Genomic DNA, 16,367 nt, shown 5'->3' with positions numbered 1-16,367 from the left:
GCGAGATTTAATCCAGAAAAGACAAAGAAACAAACAAAAGACAAAACTGAGTCTAGAAAGAAACTTTGGGAGAAGAAGAGGAATTTATAGCCACAACTCAATTTTCTCTCTCTCTCCCTTTTTGTTTCGTTTATTTTTTTTATTTTATTTCTTTCTTTCCCTTTTTCTTGCTTTCTTTCCATCCCATCCTTGGACACTGTTATGCGTCCACGCTGTGATCTCTGGACTGTACCTGTGGTGATGGGCCAGGCCGGGAGATGAGCAGCGGGTGGTGTGTGGGTGCCAGGGGCGCAAGAGGAGGTCTGCACGCTTAGGTAAAGAGTCATTTTGTTGATGTTAGCTCTGTCTATCAGTTTACTCTGCGTTTGTCTTCTTTAAACTGTAGAAAAGCTGTCCAGTGGTTGGCACATACTTTCTAAAACAAAGCATAAAAGTTGATGTACCTCTCTTTTATTCTGGAGGAGAGCGCAGCCTCAACTTTTTGTAGTATTTTTTTCAGGAGCTACTACTGGTTTATATTTCCAGTTAAGGTGCTTTACACTACAGTATGTGCCTACCCTGAAATATTTATAGTCTCATATCTACCGTAACACATTTCCTACATTACAAATCTTGGCTACTGTAGCCTATGTATCCTCTGCGCGTCCACAACACGGAGCTTTTCACTCACTTTTAACGCTCGTATGTTTTATGTCTTTTATATGCAGATATTGTAAAGCGTGCGTGCATGTGTGTGTGTGTGTCTCTGTGTGTGAATGTGCGTTGCCGGGGTGTTACGTGAGCGCGCAGTCGCCTCATCACGATGAAGGAATTCAAGAACTCAATTACAATAAAAAAATGTAGTTTCCTCCTTCAGTAATCTGTCACAAGGGTTGTTAATTCATTTATCCGCCTGTCTATGCTGATCATTTTGTGTGTTGATGCAGGACTGATAAGTTAGTGTGGTCGTTTGCACCGGTTGATGAGTCAAGCATGAAAAGGCAGAGGCTGAGGTGATACTACGGAACAACATGCACAGCACAGATTATGAATGAATTGCATTGTGGATTATGGCTTGTTGATCACTTGAATGTGATAACGAAATGTTCAGTGTGATGAACATGTGGCTCTATCTACTGTAGTACATGATAGATGTTCTTCTGTTTCCACTATGATTTCTGCATGATTATTTCATGATCATGACACACCAGACATTGTTTTCATGTGAAAGTGGAACTATTTTTTTCTCTACAAGATTTCCTTGTTTGTTGAACCCTAGATGTCTTACTGTCTTGTGATCATTGCGTAAAGAGCGCCAGACTGAGCTCAGCTGTTATCAGCAAACATTGAGACAATCTCTTTTTCTTTTGCTGCTCATATTTGACATCTGAGAGTTTTTATAGCCTAATGCAGCTGCAAAAAGGCCATAAGGGGCCATGAGTGTCCCTGTGGTCATTAGAAGTTAGTTTACAGTAGACTGTAGTGACCACATAAAACGTAAATCAATGTAGTCTAATTTTCTTGTGACAAGTTTCATATTACAGTGATGTGATTAATGAAACTTGCCCCAAGAAGAATCTATTTATTACATACATCCTGTTTTCCAAATTGTGTGTCAGCATAAATTGTGTCTTCTTGATTGCATCAATTTCTGAAAAACAGTGGCCCGTCTCTCCCTTTGTGTCATTTCATCCCCCTCTGTGTTGTCTTTTACTCTCCAAGAAGTAATATCCTAAGTTTATCTGCCTGAGGGTGCAGTGGTTTCCCCAGACATCAGACCACTCTTTTGTAATGGTATGATGGCTGGAGATTTGATTTGCCTGGTCGGGATGGACTGGCATACATACAGAGAACATTTATAAAGGATATTGATTCGCGGTCTTAAAACATGGAAGCAGACAAAGTGAGCTAATGTCTTTTTTCCATTAACTTCTTCCCCCTGGCAGGACCCCTGTTGTCAAAAGCTGAGGTTTCACTGACCAAACTTTTTTCCAATCAATAAACAAACAAAAGAAGGCTGCTGTGAAACAAGAGTGGGTCAGTTTCATTCAAAAGGACTGCGGTTGGATCTTGTGGCAGCCATTGATGGAAGAAACGAATAGTTTTGACCTTTGTCTTCCATTAATAGTCCATTAATAAATTAAACCCTTGCGCAACTGAAGAAGATATTCCCTATAAAGAGACACATTTTCAATTTACACATTCTTGATTAATTGTTTGGTCCATAAAATGTCTGAAAATGGTGAAAAATATCAATCATAGTTTCCCAAAGCCCAAGGTGACATCTTCAAAGGGTTACTCTGTCCACAACAGCTGTGCACAAGCCAAATATATCAGTCAGTAAGACTAATTCAACCATAACATTTCACATCTGAGAAATTGGAATCAGAAAATTTTGGGGGAAAAAATCTAATTCAAATGATCAATGACCAAAATAGCTGGCAATTAATTTAATAGTTAACAACCAATCCGATTCATTAACAAATCATTGCAGCTCTGCCAACATTCATATTTTTGCAATTGCTTCTACCTTGATGTGCTTGTAAATATCAAATCCTGCTTCATGCTGTCTCTATATTTACTATATCTCAGTTTCAAACAAAAATTCTACATGCAACATAGAGTCACAGATGACACACAACAGCTTGTTGGGACAGTCACTTTCTTTTTTGTATTGATGTGTGTCAGCTCTTCAGACAAGTAGCTGTTTTATCACATTCACACATTCGCCTCCTGGACTGCTGAACATGAACATCTGTATAAAATGTTGTGTGTCCAGTTGATATTGCAATATTTCACTGGATATTGGAGAACTTGGACCTGCTGGTGGCACCAGATTAACCCTAACCCTAACCCGAACCCGAACCCCAGCATGGCTAAAAATAAACAATTAAGAAGTGTATATGAAATGCTTGGACCTGAATTTCAATGTAATACAGGCACTTAAAGGTACACAGTGCACTTTGAAGTGCTTTGAAATTGTATTGGAAAAAGGTCAGCAGCAGCTGGCTGCTTATCAAACTTCAGTTTGCGCTTGACATGGTCTCCCCAGACAGTGCACCAAGTACAGTATAGGGAAGCAGGACTTGCTAGTAGACATGGTGAATTCTTATGCAACACGGGATGGAACAAAGTTTTCAAATGATGATCTGTTCTCAAAGGTGGCTGAGTGAAAAAGGGAGATGAGCAGTAAGCACACTGGGGCTTTACGGGGGAGGATGCTGTGTGGTTTCTATCCTTTGATTGGGTAGTGAGTGCAAGAATCTCTCTCAGGTAAACCAAGAACAAAGCCTGTCAGAGAGCAGAGCACATATAACATACAAGTATTACTACTGAAATACATACCAAAGTATATTGTACATCTTAACAAGAAAGATTAATTAGTATGGTAAACTTAAGTAATTAAAAGAATAACACATACATTGAAAAGTAATGTGCACAGTAACTAAGTTTACACTAGCAAACAAACATAGACGTAAACATTAATAAATCGTCTTGTTCTATGAGGAGGGAAATGCACTCAACATGTTTGTATACCAAGAATACACATTGTATTTTGGTGAGTAACAATGATTGCAAATAGAACTTTGCATTTAGTTAACCAGAAAACTCCACAGGACATTAACTTTAGGAGTCTTCAGTTGTAGTGTTTGACACCATATGACAAGAAGAAAACCTGGACCCAGAGTCTTTCCTCGCACCAGCAGTCTGAGGTTGGATTACTGAGGATGCACCACAAACAGCCTGTTTATCACAAGCACACCTCATCATTGAGTCACAAGGATCAGCAGAGAATAACATTGAAACATTTAATTGAAGCTTTAATAAATGTATCAACATTAACACCAGCCAGGAAAGACTTTCTTACAGAGCACTTGATGTTGAACTCGAATTGCTTCACCTCCGTTTAAATAAATCAACAGATGAATAAATAGTAACATCATCAGAGGCTGAAAGGTGTTTTGTTTCTTGCAGTTCTTTTGTTCCTGGATGAACTCCAGTCTTTCCTTAGCAGATGATTTCCACAGGAAGAATGATATAAACACTGACATTTCAGTGCTCGGTTGAATTGCCAGTTATCACTCTGACCATGTTTTTATCAATGCCATCAAGCAGGGAAAATACAAGCTTGGTGTGATGGAACACTACTACATGTATAACTAATGAAATAAAGCCTAGTACGACAAAGGCATTAATCAACATCTCTTATGTATCCAAGCACACACAGTGGATTCAGTTCAACCTTTATTACCAGAACACTTCCAGCCACACATAATACTCTCTCCTTGGGAACCAGAACATACTTAATAAAATGTTTAATTCTGCAAGGAACCATCCACACCTAAAACAAACAAAGTTCATCAGTGAAAATCCAATCCACAATATACCTTAAGGTTACATTTTCAACAAGGCCTCTTAGTCAGGGAAAACACGAGGACACATTTTTACTTTCTGGCCAAAAATACACACAGACAAACACACATACTTGAACAAAAGCACTTATTTTTTGTGTGGAATCATGATCCAGAATGATATTATATTTATACAACAGACAAAATATTTAATGCTGGTTGAACAGTTTTTGTGTCTGGTGGGATCTCCAAAGAATGAAAGAGAGATTCATGTAAAAGGTACTCTTGCATTTTTCATGCTTATTTTCTATTGCAGACTCCTCCATTTGATCTCTGTTATTTATTCATAAGGGTGGGTTGAGGTGCAGGGTGAGTGATTATACAAGAAGCCTCACCAACAGTCATTGGTTTTTTAATCAACATTGTCCCAGGTTTCTTACGCATGCTGTGGTCACACACACACACAAACATAACATGCACACGCACACACACGCATGCACGCACACACACACACACACACACATGCACACACACATGAATGAAGAGAGCACATTTCAAGCAGATTGCCCCTGACTGGTTAGACATATATTTTATCTGGCAAAAATCACATTAATTAATCTTCTCAGTTTGATGCTGATATCATCAACGTGAGACACCCTTGTGGCTAATTAATCCAGGAAATGGCAGCAGGGCAGGGGGACATGACACTCTTACAGATGTTTTAAATTGCTGAGCTTCTACTACAGATACAGTAGAGTTAAAGGTTAGGCAGATTCTAAAAAAATAGAAAGTGGAACATAAGCAGGTTTTGCGTATGTAGTATGTATTCACTGGGAAGAATGTGACAAAATTAAGTCAAATCAAAATACTACAATAGAAAAATCGCTTGACTTTTGTACTGAAACTATTGTCTCATAATGGAATGCATAAAGGTAATGATGATGCCAGGGAGAGCTCAACACACTGCACCTTTAAAAAGACATAAGCAAATGACATAAGCACACACAAACACACACATCACATTTAGAAAATGCAAACAAGTAAAACATAAGCACGCATAGTCATAACATACATTACCAATGCAAATACAGAGGCACAGGCATGCTATCAGTTATGTGATGCTGTGCAGTATTTTGAGCATTACTGTAGCTTTGAGGTAAATGCTCACATGAGATGTGAGAGGGGTCAGAATATCAGAGAGATGACAAACAAAACTATAGATGTGATCATGCAAAAAGATGCACTTCATCAATCACATTCACTAAGCTTCATAGCCAATGTCTTGTGGTGTATAAATTATACTCATAATGAATGGCTGTATTACAGATTAAGATGAAGGGTTAGGGATGAAGTATGTTTATACCAAACCTGCTGATTTAAAATGCACTTACAGTTTGCTGTATGGTAACCCACAGATATGAACTAAAACCAAATGAGAAAGTGTGTGAAACATGTAACATGCAACATTTGTTTTAATATAGTAAGAGAAAAGACTAAACATAATGTTGTATTTAAAAGAAGTTTGTTTTAAAAGGAAAGGTGGTGTTGGTATAAAGTTTGTGTGTAAAAGAAAAAAGGAGGCCAGTATGAGCCAGGATCGCTGTGGAGGAGAAAAGAGAGGGCCAGTATAGGCCAAGGAGGGGATGATACCCTTTGAATTTTGCTTTGCAAATATAAAGTGCATGTGTAGCAGAGAGCTTGTATGAAAAGGGACTAACGTCAGGGCCAGGCTCCAAGATAAGCACCAGGTGCGGAGCGCTATTACAAGAGTGAGACCAGGCACAAGTCAAAGAGGGGTCTGTGGTGGAGGGGCAGAGAAAACAAGTGTGAGAATGAGTGTAGAAATAAAATGAAAACCAGGATGGACATATTAGGGCAAGCGTGGGCATGGTTTAAGAAATACTATTGTCAGCAGAAAGTTAGGGATAAGATCATCGGAGGAGGTCTTAACACTTTCTAGCAAACATCAGCAAGTTTGTAGATATAAAAGAGGGTGCACAATATTAAACGTTAAATCATTTTTCATAGACCTTGTCTGTGTGTGATCTCAGTTTTTGCGGCCTGCAATAAAACTTTACTCCTGGTGATTTTTGTAAGACCCTTTGAGCAACTAAGAAAGTGCCTGAGTCTTAGCATTTTTGTGACACTTCAATCTGCAATAATCAGAATGTTCAAACAACATCACTGACGAGTGGTCAACGGTCAAATTGGTGAACGTGTTTCTCAATTCTGATGTTGTCTGCTTGTGTTTTCTATTTGAATGTATTTTTCAAAGCGTGGAGCTCTCTCAGCCCTCCGAACTCTACGGTGCAGGCGTTCTCATTAAACGTATAGCGCTTGTTAACTCATACTCATTAATCGCCCCTAAACACACAGCAATTTGAAACTAAAATCAAAACCATTAATTTTTATGTGTGTTCATGCGTGTCCCTGTCATACCGTTGAGTGTGTGTGTGCGTTCAGTGGTGACTATCTGAATGGATCTAATCTTTATTATGCTCTGTGAGTTCTCTGACTGACGGTGAAATTGAAAACCAAGATACAAGTCCATCACATTCACTGCATACCTGCATCATCCCCCCCCCCTCTTCACATCTCTTTTTTCCTCTCACTTGATGTTCTGTGTTTCTGGCTTGTATCTAAGTCTCTTATCTCACCTTGTTCACCTATTAATGGTAATAATCCTTCCTTTTTACACCCTGTTTGATAAGGAAGTCACTTAAACACACTCCAACACAGTGTAGTTACTGTAAATCTGTTTATGCAGCAGAGCAGTAACCAGACTTCTCCCCTACCACCGACCTTTTAAAAGCATGCTTCCTGACTTCTTTTGTGTCTGTGTGTTGGACTTGAAGAGCACACGCAGGCAGATAGAGGGGACCTCACAGTGCAAAGCTGTGTGAATTTAACGCTCAATTTAACACTCAAATGTTCAGCAGTGAAAACGAACTTATTCAGACAGGTTGTACTCCAGTGCAGTTTGCTTAGTCAGAGAGCTTTGACCACATGTCAAAATGCTGCTAGTCAAGATTCTCTTGATGGTGCACCTGTAGAAGGTGCAGCATATCCATGAGAAACCTCCTCAGCTGGTGGAGGAGGAAAAACGTTGTCCATGATGCCAAAGAGCTGAGGACATCACAGATCTTCACTGATATGCACCAAAAAAATCAGAAGTTGCTGACTCTCTCCACTGGTTCATGTGATATAAATGGTGGTGTGGGCGTCCTGCCTCCTCTTGTAGTCCACCACCAGCTCCTTGGTCTTCTGGAAGTCCAGCTGGAGGTTGTTGTCCAGGCAACATGATGACAGGACTTTCATGTCTATCCTGTATGCTGTCTATCTGTGATGCGGCCCATGACTATAGTGTTGCCTGCAAACCTCACAATGTGGTTTTATCTGTGCTTGGCCCACGCAGTCATGGGTGAAGGAGGAGAGCAGGAGGGGGCTCAGCACATAGCCTTGAGGAGAGCTGGTGCTGATGGACAGTGTAGCACTGTCTCAGGTAACCAGTTTGTCAGATAAAGATATCTTTAGTCATTTAAGCTAAAATCTTCTGTTTCCTTTGAAATATTTTAGTCTGGTAGGAGTAAACCAAGTACAATACATTTAACAAATACTATTCATAAAGATGTTATTTTGCTGAGTTCAGAGTGTGTGACTGAACGTGTTACTCTGTGGTATATTTGAACATTCAAATATTTTCTCAAAATAAATGTACTAACTAGTAAAAGTGGCTGAAAAATAGGTATGTAACTGTGGAGTAAAAGGTTTCCTGCCCCAATGTGTTTGAGGTACATCAAGAGAAAACAGCTTGCTGTTCAGGTTTTTACTAAGTGCAGCAAATGGATAAAAGACATGCTGGGAAAAAAGTGGGCAGAAGCTAAAGAGCAATACACTGCCTCCAAACTGATGCACCATACATAAAGAACACCATCAACACAGTATAGACTGTCGCTGCTGATTCCTGAATCCCAACATGCTGATGCATTAATTACTGTCCATAAATGGACTGTAAACACTGAATGATGAATTAATCCTCTGCCGGATGCTAATTTAAACCCCACACAAACTCTGCACAACTGAAGAACTGAACTAGGAAGATATGTCCAGGCCTAGGATCACTCTGGCAGACTGGTGATGTCCTTCTGAGCTTTACTGTATGACAGTTTTTGTTTGGCTCGTATGTACATCAAGGCATTCCTTTTAATGTGTGTGTGTGCTGTTATGTGGAAGACAGAAGTGCTTGTCGAGAGAGTATTTGTAATTGGACAGGTGAACATTTACCCACTAGGATATCAATTACCCCTCCATGTCTTTCACCCTCTCCCAACTAATGTTTTAGTCATGCTGCCCGTCTGTCGTCATGACTCCTGTTGTTGGGACAACCATTGTCCTAGTTCTCCAGGGAACAGCTAAAGTTTTGTCTTGATGTTCGTCCCTTCTGTTGCAAACTTCACTTCACGCAGAAATCATGTCAAAAATGAGCTGATGCTGGAAGAAAAGAATGAACGGTGTAAAGTACATTAAAATGTTGCATTTTCAACATGCTTCGAAAATGCTGAGCTCACTTAAAGCACACCCAGCTGTTTTCAGTACAACAGGGAATTCAAAAGTAACATCATGACAAACTAATTTAAACCTTTTAATTAGACGCATTCTGCTGAGTAGCCAGCTACAGTAGTAGTCAAGACTTTCAAACTTTCTTTAGTGTCTTTCTTTACATTTTTAAAAAGAATCTGTGAGCCTAACACTAAACATAAACAGGAACCTGAACAGCTACATGCAGCATTTAAACAATAATTTCAGTTTTTGGTTCTAAGCATTCATATTTAAATGAGTATTTAAAGTAATGTTTCACTTTGGATTTATGTTTAGTTTTTTTTTTAATTTTGCAACATTTGGGTTGTTTCCCAGAAATCATAAAATCAGCCCATGATTACAGGAAGACGAAAGGGTGTACTAGAAATTTATTTTTCTAAATTTATTTTTAGGAGAATAGTACTTCTTCACTTTATTTGATATGAAATCATATCATTTATTTGGTTTGGCGGGTAGTGAAAGGCAGGTGCAATATATAATTTTGACATGAGCACAGCAGGGTGATGAGCTGAAATTGTGGAATAATTATCATGTTAGGTTTGGAGAGTACACAGGATCAGTTTCTATTCAATAAGAAGAAACTTTTTTGTTTACTTGCAAGTCATCCCAATGTATGACCCTCTCCTGCCAACCTCTGGATTCTTTAAGCACATGAATGTCAAATAGCCAAAATCACATGGGTTAGATATATTAGATATACAAGAGCTGTGCTATGTGTGTGTGTGACAGATTGAAATCATGTGACTTCATAAGTCACAGATGTCCCTTTTTCCTCGAGCTATAAGACATTAAGTAAGGGACTACTTTTAGTATTTCAGGATTCATGAATTGGGAATAAATACACTTCAGGAACCGTTATTTACCATTTGTCACTTTTGATGAAATAATTTCAAGTTGCTGTTTGTAGCCTCTCTAGGTCAGGATGAGTCTCACATGCATTTCATCAGGTATAATCTCATTGTTAGAGTAACTAATTTCACTAATCTCTTACCTCTCTGATAAAGAACACAGGTTTTTTCATCCAGCTGGTCACTAGCACAGCTGTGATCCATTAAACATTGTGTGACAGCAAGAGACGACAGTGAGGAGAGTTTGTGGCAGTGTCAAACAGTCAGATCTGTGGCACTAGGGGAACATTTATGAATGAATGAGCGGATGTGGTTCAGGAGGTAGAGCGGGTCATCCACTCATCGGAAGATCGGCGGTTCAATTGTTGGCTTCTCCAGTCCACAGGTCAAAGTTTCCTTGGGCAAGAAACTGAATCCCAAATTGTTCCAGAATGCTGTGCCATCAGCATATAAATGTGGCTTGTGGTGTAAAAGTGCTTTGAGTGGATTGGACTTGGAAGACCAGAAAGTAGTTATAAAAATGCAGTCCTTTTTATCATGCAATAGAAGCCTTTCAATTATAATTAAGTGGTTCCAAAAGCCGACAAATACGCATCACTAATACCCCTTTTCCACCGAGCCGGAGCCAGTGCTAGTTCGGAGCTAGTGCTAGAGCCAGTTGGTGCTAATCCAAGCACCTCTTACGAACCTGTTGCTTTTCCACCGGCAAGGAGCCACGCGATTACGTCACTGTATAACATAGCCAGCGTGCGCCTTTGAAGCACTTCCATGATTCACCATTGAGAGGCAGCAACATGGCGCAAGGCATCTAGCCTGTCGGAAACGAAGAAGAAGAAGAAGAATACAAAGAAGAAGAAGAAGACGACAGCTCTGGCAAAAAAAAGATAAAAATAGTACTTTTAATCAACAAATCTTTAACCCTCTGTAAATGCCACGCTAGTCAGCTAATGAACGTTAACTCCGCTAGTCTGCTAATAAATGTTAGCCCCTCTAGCCGGCTAATAAACATTAACCCCGCTAGCCGGCTAATAAACGTTAGCCCCGCCCCCAGTCCGCTGACGTTATCGGTTCTTGCTTTAGACCAGCAAAGAGTTGGTGCTTGCTCTGGCTCCCGTTCTGAGGCTCCGGGCTGGAGCTTTGGCGGTGGAAAAGCAAAGAACCGGTGCTTAGTCAGGCTCTGGCTCTGAACCAGCACCAGCTCCAGCTCGGTGGAAAAGGGGTATAAATGTACCTAACTTGCTTTTCATGAATATTACTGTCTATCTTCCATGTCCTTTGTGCAAAACATAATACCGTAACATCCCTATTAGTTGGAGCTGATTGTATTTATGTTTTCATATTAAAATAAGCAGAAGTGGTTTTCAGCTATTGAGACTGAACAAAAATGTTGATGAGACAGACTCCCAAAACAGGATCTGGGCTTGTTTACTAATCCTGAAAACCATCGTTGGTGCTCACTGTGGCCAAACAAGAACTGGGCATTGGAAAAAGGAAGAGACTGTATCAGTTAGAGGAAGTGGAATATATTTGTTATCTATTCAGGGATCAAGTGTAAAGAGGTTATAAATAACAGGATGGAATACTGTGGTACACATATCTGCAAACATTTATCTAAATCTTCCAGTATTAGACCGTGGGAGCCTCTAGCAGATTTAATACATCCTTTAGAAGTTAAGAAGTGTCTGCTTACTGCTAAAAGGTAAATTAAACGCCCTTGCTATCAAAAGCAGGACAGAACTGAGCAGCTGCTGCCATGTGCTCAGTTTTGGTTTTCATTGTGTATGATTAAAGAAAAGCAAAGATCGTAGTCAACAGTGTGCGTTCAAGGACAGAAACACACAGAGCAACAAAGATATTGATTCATGAATAACAAGGCATCTGATTACAAACCTAAATCACATCTGAATCCTATAGTGAATTACTCATGTCAGTTTTACCTGCTCGGTTGCACGCTTAACAATCTCTCCCAGCCTCAGGAGCACAATCAACCATTGTCATGATTGTCAGTGTGTAGAGAGCCTGCCGAGATCAGATCGATATGCTGCGGACCTAAAGTACATCACATTAAGAGACTGATGAAGATCTCCATCAGCTCCTTGTGTGTTTAATTTTACAGGAACCAACCAAATCATCCATCCACCTCCACTGTCCCTGCAATCAACAGGCCCATTATTGCTTAGTGAGTACTAAAGGCATTCATCCCACAGCTTTAATGTCCTACTAACATCATCTAGTCAGCATTGTCACTCAAGGTAAAAAAAAATTGTAATGACTTTATTCCCTTTAGGAGGGAAGCAGAGTAACACATTTTGGAGATTTGTCTTTACTCATCCTTGTTTACTCATCTGATAAGCTATTGTTAAAATATATATTTATTTGTTGTAATATTAAAAGGCTTGATGTAAGTAAGTGTAAGTTTTAAGTTTAATCAGAAATCTGTAATTAAATTAAATTTGTTAAGAATAATTACATGCATCTTGGTAACCAATTGCCCTGTTGCAACACCTGTAGACAATTTATATTAATTAGTTCATGCATGGTGGCGCTGTGGACACGATTTCTTATTGTGTCCTTTGGAATTAATTTTGTTCTCCCAAAAGCTTAAAAATAAATAAAACCTAACAATAAATGTGTGTTTTATTATAAAAGGAGTGGTGTGAATTTGAAATTTGAAGGCTACAGAGTTATGTAAGCTGCTTTGCCTCTACACGAACAAAGCATAGTGTGGTTATTGTTATTATTATTAATTTTTTAGCTAAAATCCAGCTGCCAGACCAGCTAACACTTTTATAAACAAGTCTCTTTGGTGATCTTAATCTGCAAAAAATATTAAAAACATGCAGGAATAGATAAACAGGGGAGGACGCAAGTGACAAACAATTATCTAACCCCGGAACCATTCTGAAAACACTGTGAGAAAATAAATACACCCCTAAAAATTCTGTAAAGTTATCACTTAGATAATCATATTATCTTCTAACATGTTGATCACCAGGGAAATAGTATAAATACAGCAGTGTTTAGGCCACAGAGTCAGTTATGAGGAATGTGTGCTTGCACATGTTTGATCGGTCAATGCCAGCTCCTTGCCGGAAGACATGTCAAAACATCAGCTTCATTGAAATGAATGAGGAAGCTGTGTTTTCTCATGAACCACTGTTGTCTTTGTTTGCACATGACTAGCAACTGCACTGACAGAAATCATTCCTTTTTTGAAGGTTCGAGAGGTTTTTTTTTAAAAAAGGAAACTATTTATATCTTGGTGGGTTAAAGTCATATTTGTTTATTATTTTGTTCTCTTATGGTGACCATTACATGATAGACACACACAGTACTCCTTGCTTGTCTTGTTGTGTAGTTTCGTGACAGGGTTTGCGTGACAGGGTTATAAGGGACAAAACTGAAGGTCTCAAAAGATTTGCATGTAATTGAAACATGTATATCACATATACTGAAACGAAAGAAAACAACAAGGGTGATTTTTAGGCAGTACTATTTGATGCTGTCATTTCTAAGTTGATTTTTATACAGCATGCAAAAGGAATCAAGAGTTTTTGCATGTTGGGTTCATCTGTGTGTGTGACTACACTCACTTGTCAGCAGCAAGAAGAAAAAAGTCCATTTAAGCAAGTTAATTTCTTGACTAAATGTTGTAAAAAAGGAGATTAAATGTTAAATTAAGAGGGTTAAATTGGGCTACAAACAAAAGGTTGAATATAAACTGAGCAATAACTGTTCAGGCTCAGCCTGGGACGCTGTCAGGACTATAAATTACAAAATAAAGAATTTAAGAAGGCATTTCATCAGATCTGGCTCTTGTTCAGGAGTTTAATATGTTTTATTCAAGATTTGGTGTGCATGATTTTAACAAGGAAGCTGCTGTCTTAAAACAGAAACGTCTGAATTTGAATCAATCTGTCCCTTTCTTTTTGTTATGCAGTGTTGTGAATACTTAAACATTGTGAGGCCAGAACAAGCCCTGGTCCTGATAACATTAGCAGCCATATGCTGTCATGCTGTGCTTGTCAAATAGGCCATACTTTTAATATTCCCTTTGCTGTCATTCTGTCAGCAAAGGGTCCCCAAACTATGGAAACAATCTACAGTAGTTACCATTGCAGAAATAGCCGCCCCAAGACTCTGTATAGCTACAGAATGGCAACAGGCATCGACTTTACGAGTTATAAGTCATTTGAAAAGTTGGAACTTCTGGAGAGGACAGAGTATTATCTCAACACGTTACAGTCTGCATGCATGAAACCTGCAAGCAGACTGCTGCTTCTCTCAGCTATTAACACCACTGAACATCACGTGCTGGTGCTTGCTGAGCATTTTGGGTTGGACACCAACAGTGCTGGCTGAATCTTGGACCTTTTCACCAACAGATCTCAGAGAGTGACAGTGACATATCTGGACTAACTTCAACATCTTTCCTTTCCTATATCCTATACATTAATGACTGCTGCAGTGAGTTTATAAACCATCACATTGTGAAGTTTGCAGATACAGTAATAGTCTGCTGAAGGAGGGGGAAATGTGTCATGGCCCTGTCACAGAGTATTTTTAAAATAGTGTCAAGAAACCTTTTTGGAATTAAATATGACAAAGTCCAAGGACGTGTATAGATTTTAGACACCTTCACCCCAATCCTGTCAGCACTAAAATGAAAAGTCAGGATGTAGAAATGGCTGAGTCATACAGTATAAGTGCTTGGGCATTATAATTGATAATAAGCTGAGATTTGATTGTAACACCAATATGTTAAAAAAAATGCCTGCAGTGTCTTTTCTGTCTGAGGAAGCTGGCTAAGGTCGGTGTGGACAGGTCCTCGATGACTCTGATTAACAGATCTTTGATTGAGTCGATCTTTACTTTTTCTTTGGTATGTTTCTCTCAATCTAAAACAGAAGAATGCATTAACGAAGGCGATTAAGGTCTTAGATACAGTTTAAAAATCCAGTTTAAGACCTTGACTTTAATCTTCTACTTCATTCAATCCAATAGTAATAGGCAATATCAATTTAACACCCCTACCTCACTTGATAAATATTTAGTACACTACATTTTTTACACATGCTCAATGTTTTTTACTTTCATTAAATGTTGTATTTAATTGCTTTGGTGTTTTTGATCATGTGTTATTACTACTGTTGTACAACAAATTGGCCCTGTAGGGATCAATTAAGTTCTAGTTGACTAATCGATTTTCCTTCATATTTTCTTAACCGCAAGACAGAAAGAGCCAGAGGCTGGTTGGATAGATGGACAAGGCGTCATGTTGATATCTTAATGAAAGCAGTTGTCTCAGTTCTTCTGTTCTGACACTCTGATGTTAAGACTGACATCTATTAAAGGGTGCCAACAGGTTCCTGCATGAACTCAGTATGTTGCTCTTCTAGCGTTATTTTTTAATAAGCAGAAGAAGGGACAGTGTTGTCATTCACACCTACCAGTAACACTCTTACTCTTCTATTTCCTTTATTTCACTCACACACACACACACACAAGCAATATTTGTGATTTGTTAGGTGTTTGGACTGGTTTGATGCACCCTGATTGGTGTTGTTGACAGGAGCAATACTCCTGCTGAGTTTTGGTTTCACGTATCAATGCTCTGCACTGCATGCAAGCACGCAAACACATTCAAACACACGCAAAGTCTTGCTGTTTTCTTAGATGCTTGAGACAGCTCTGTATTAGCAATTTAAACAATTTGTGCTATTGTCTACAGCACACACACATTCAGACACACTAACACACTGAGGCTGTTGAGTGTAAATATTTGTGTGTAGCAGCAGGTTTGTCATAGCTGCTGACTCTCTGCAGAGCAGGCTTGACCCCATTAATAATGGACAGTGGGATGTAGCTTGGACAGCAGACAGAGTGAGCCATGGAGGGGGATTATGGAAGGAACGGCAGGATTGAACATACCAACTCTGACACTCAGGTTACATGGATTGTGACTTTGTTCGGATAACAGTCTGCAATCACGTGGGTGTACACACAGACATTTGAGAGGAAAATCCTTTCGCTCCTAAACACTGATGCAGAGACACAGAAAGAGAGCTTAACTGTTTACAGTGACAGTCCAATTTACAGCACCACTCAAATCTTAGTAATGATTCAAAAAACGCACCTTTGAGTCCAGAAAGATGCAGACAAAAAAAGAGATTTCATTTCTAAAATGACAACGGTCGGGAGTTGAATTTATCAGCTCTACCTAGATAGATAATTGGACTGTGTGGATTGTTTGATGGTGTCTGACTTGATTAGAGTTTTGATATAAGAACCCTGTAAAAGGGTCCTAAATGTGCAATTAATGGAGTACTGTGCAAAAGTTCTAAGCACTGAAAGTAAACATACTTAAATAAGTAAACAGAAGAAACCTATGAAATCAATACTTGTCTCTAAATCAGTAGCAGTTCTCCTCAGTACACCTGCACACAGTTTTTCAAAGTGTTTGGCAGGAAGGCTGTTAGAGCATCTTGCAGAACTTTCCAGAGCACTTCTGTGGATTTCGGCGTCTCAGTTGCTTCTGTGTCTTCATGTAACTCCAATGAATGTTGAGATGAGGGCTCTGAGGGGGTTG

The 16,367-nt window shown here is 39.1% G+C and overlaps 1 protein-coding gene across 1 annotated transcript in view; it reads left to right on the top strand.

The window, feature by feature from the left end:
- Positions 1 to 289: 289 nt before the first annotated feature.
- The window catches only part of gcgrb (glucagon receptor b), a 45,202-nt gene continuing 29,124 nt past the window's right edge, over positions 290 to 16,367 (top strand). Inside the window, exon 1 of the mRNA XM_053331652.1 lies at positions 290 to 314. The gene's annotated coding sequence lies outside the window, so the exon portion shown is untranslated. The remainder of the gene's footprint in view (positions 315 to 16,367) is intronic.

This window comes from Scomber japonicus, chromosome 2 (genome assembly GCF_027409825.1).
Source record: "Scomber japonicus isolate fScoJap1 chromosome 2, fScoJap1.pri, whole genome shotgun sequence".
Classification (NCBI taxonomy): Eukaryota; Metazoa; Chordata; class Actinopteri; order Scombriformes; family Scombridae; genus Scomber; species Scomber japonicus.
The sequence above is the reverse complement of the archived record's forward strand: the minus strand, read 5'-3'. Positions and strand labels throughout refer to the sequence as shown.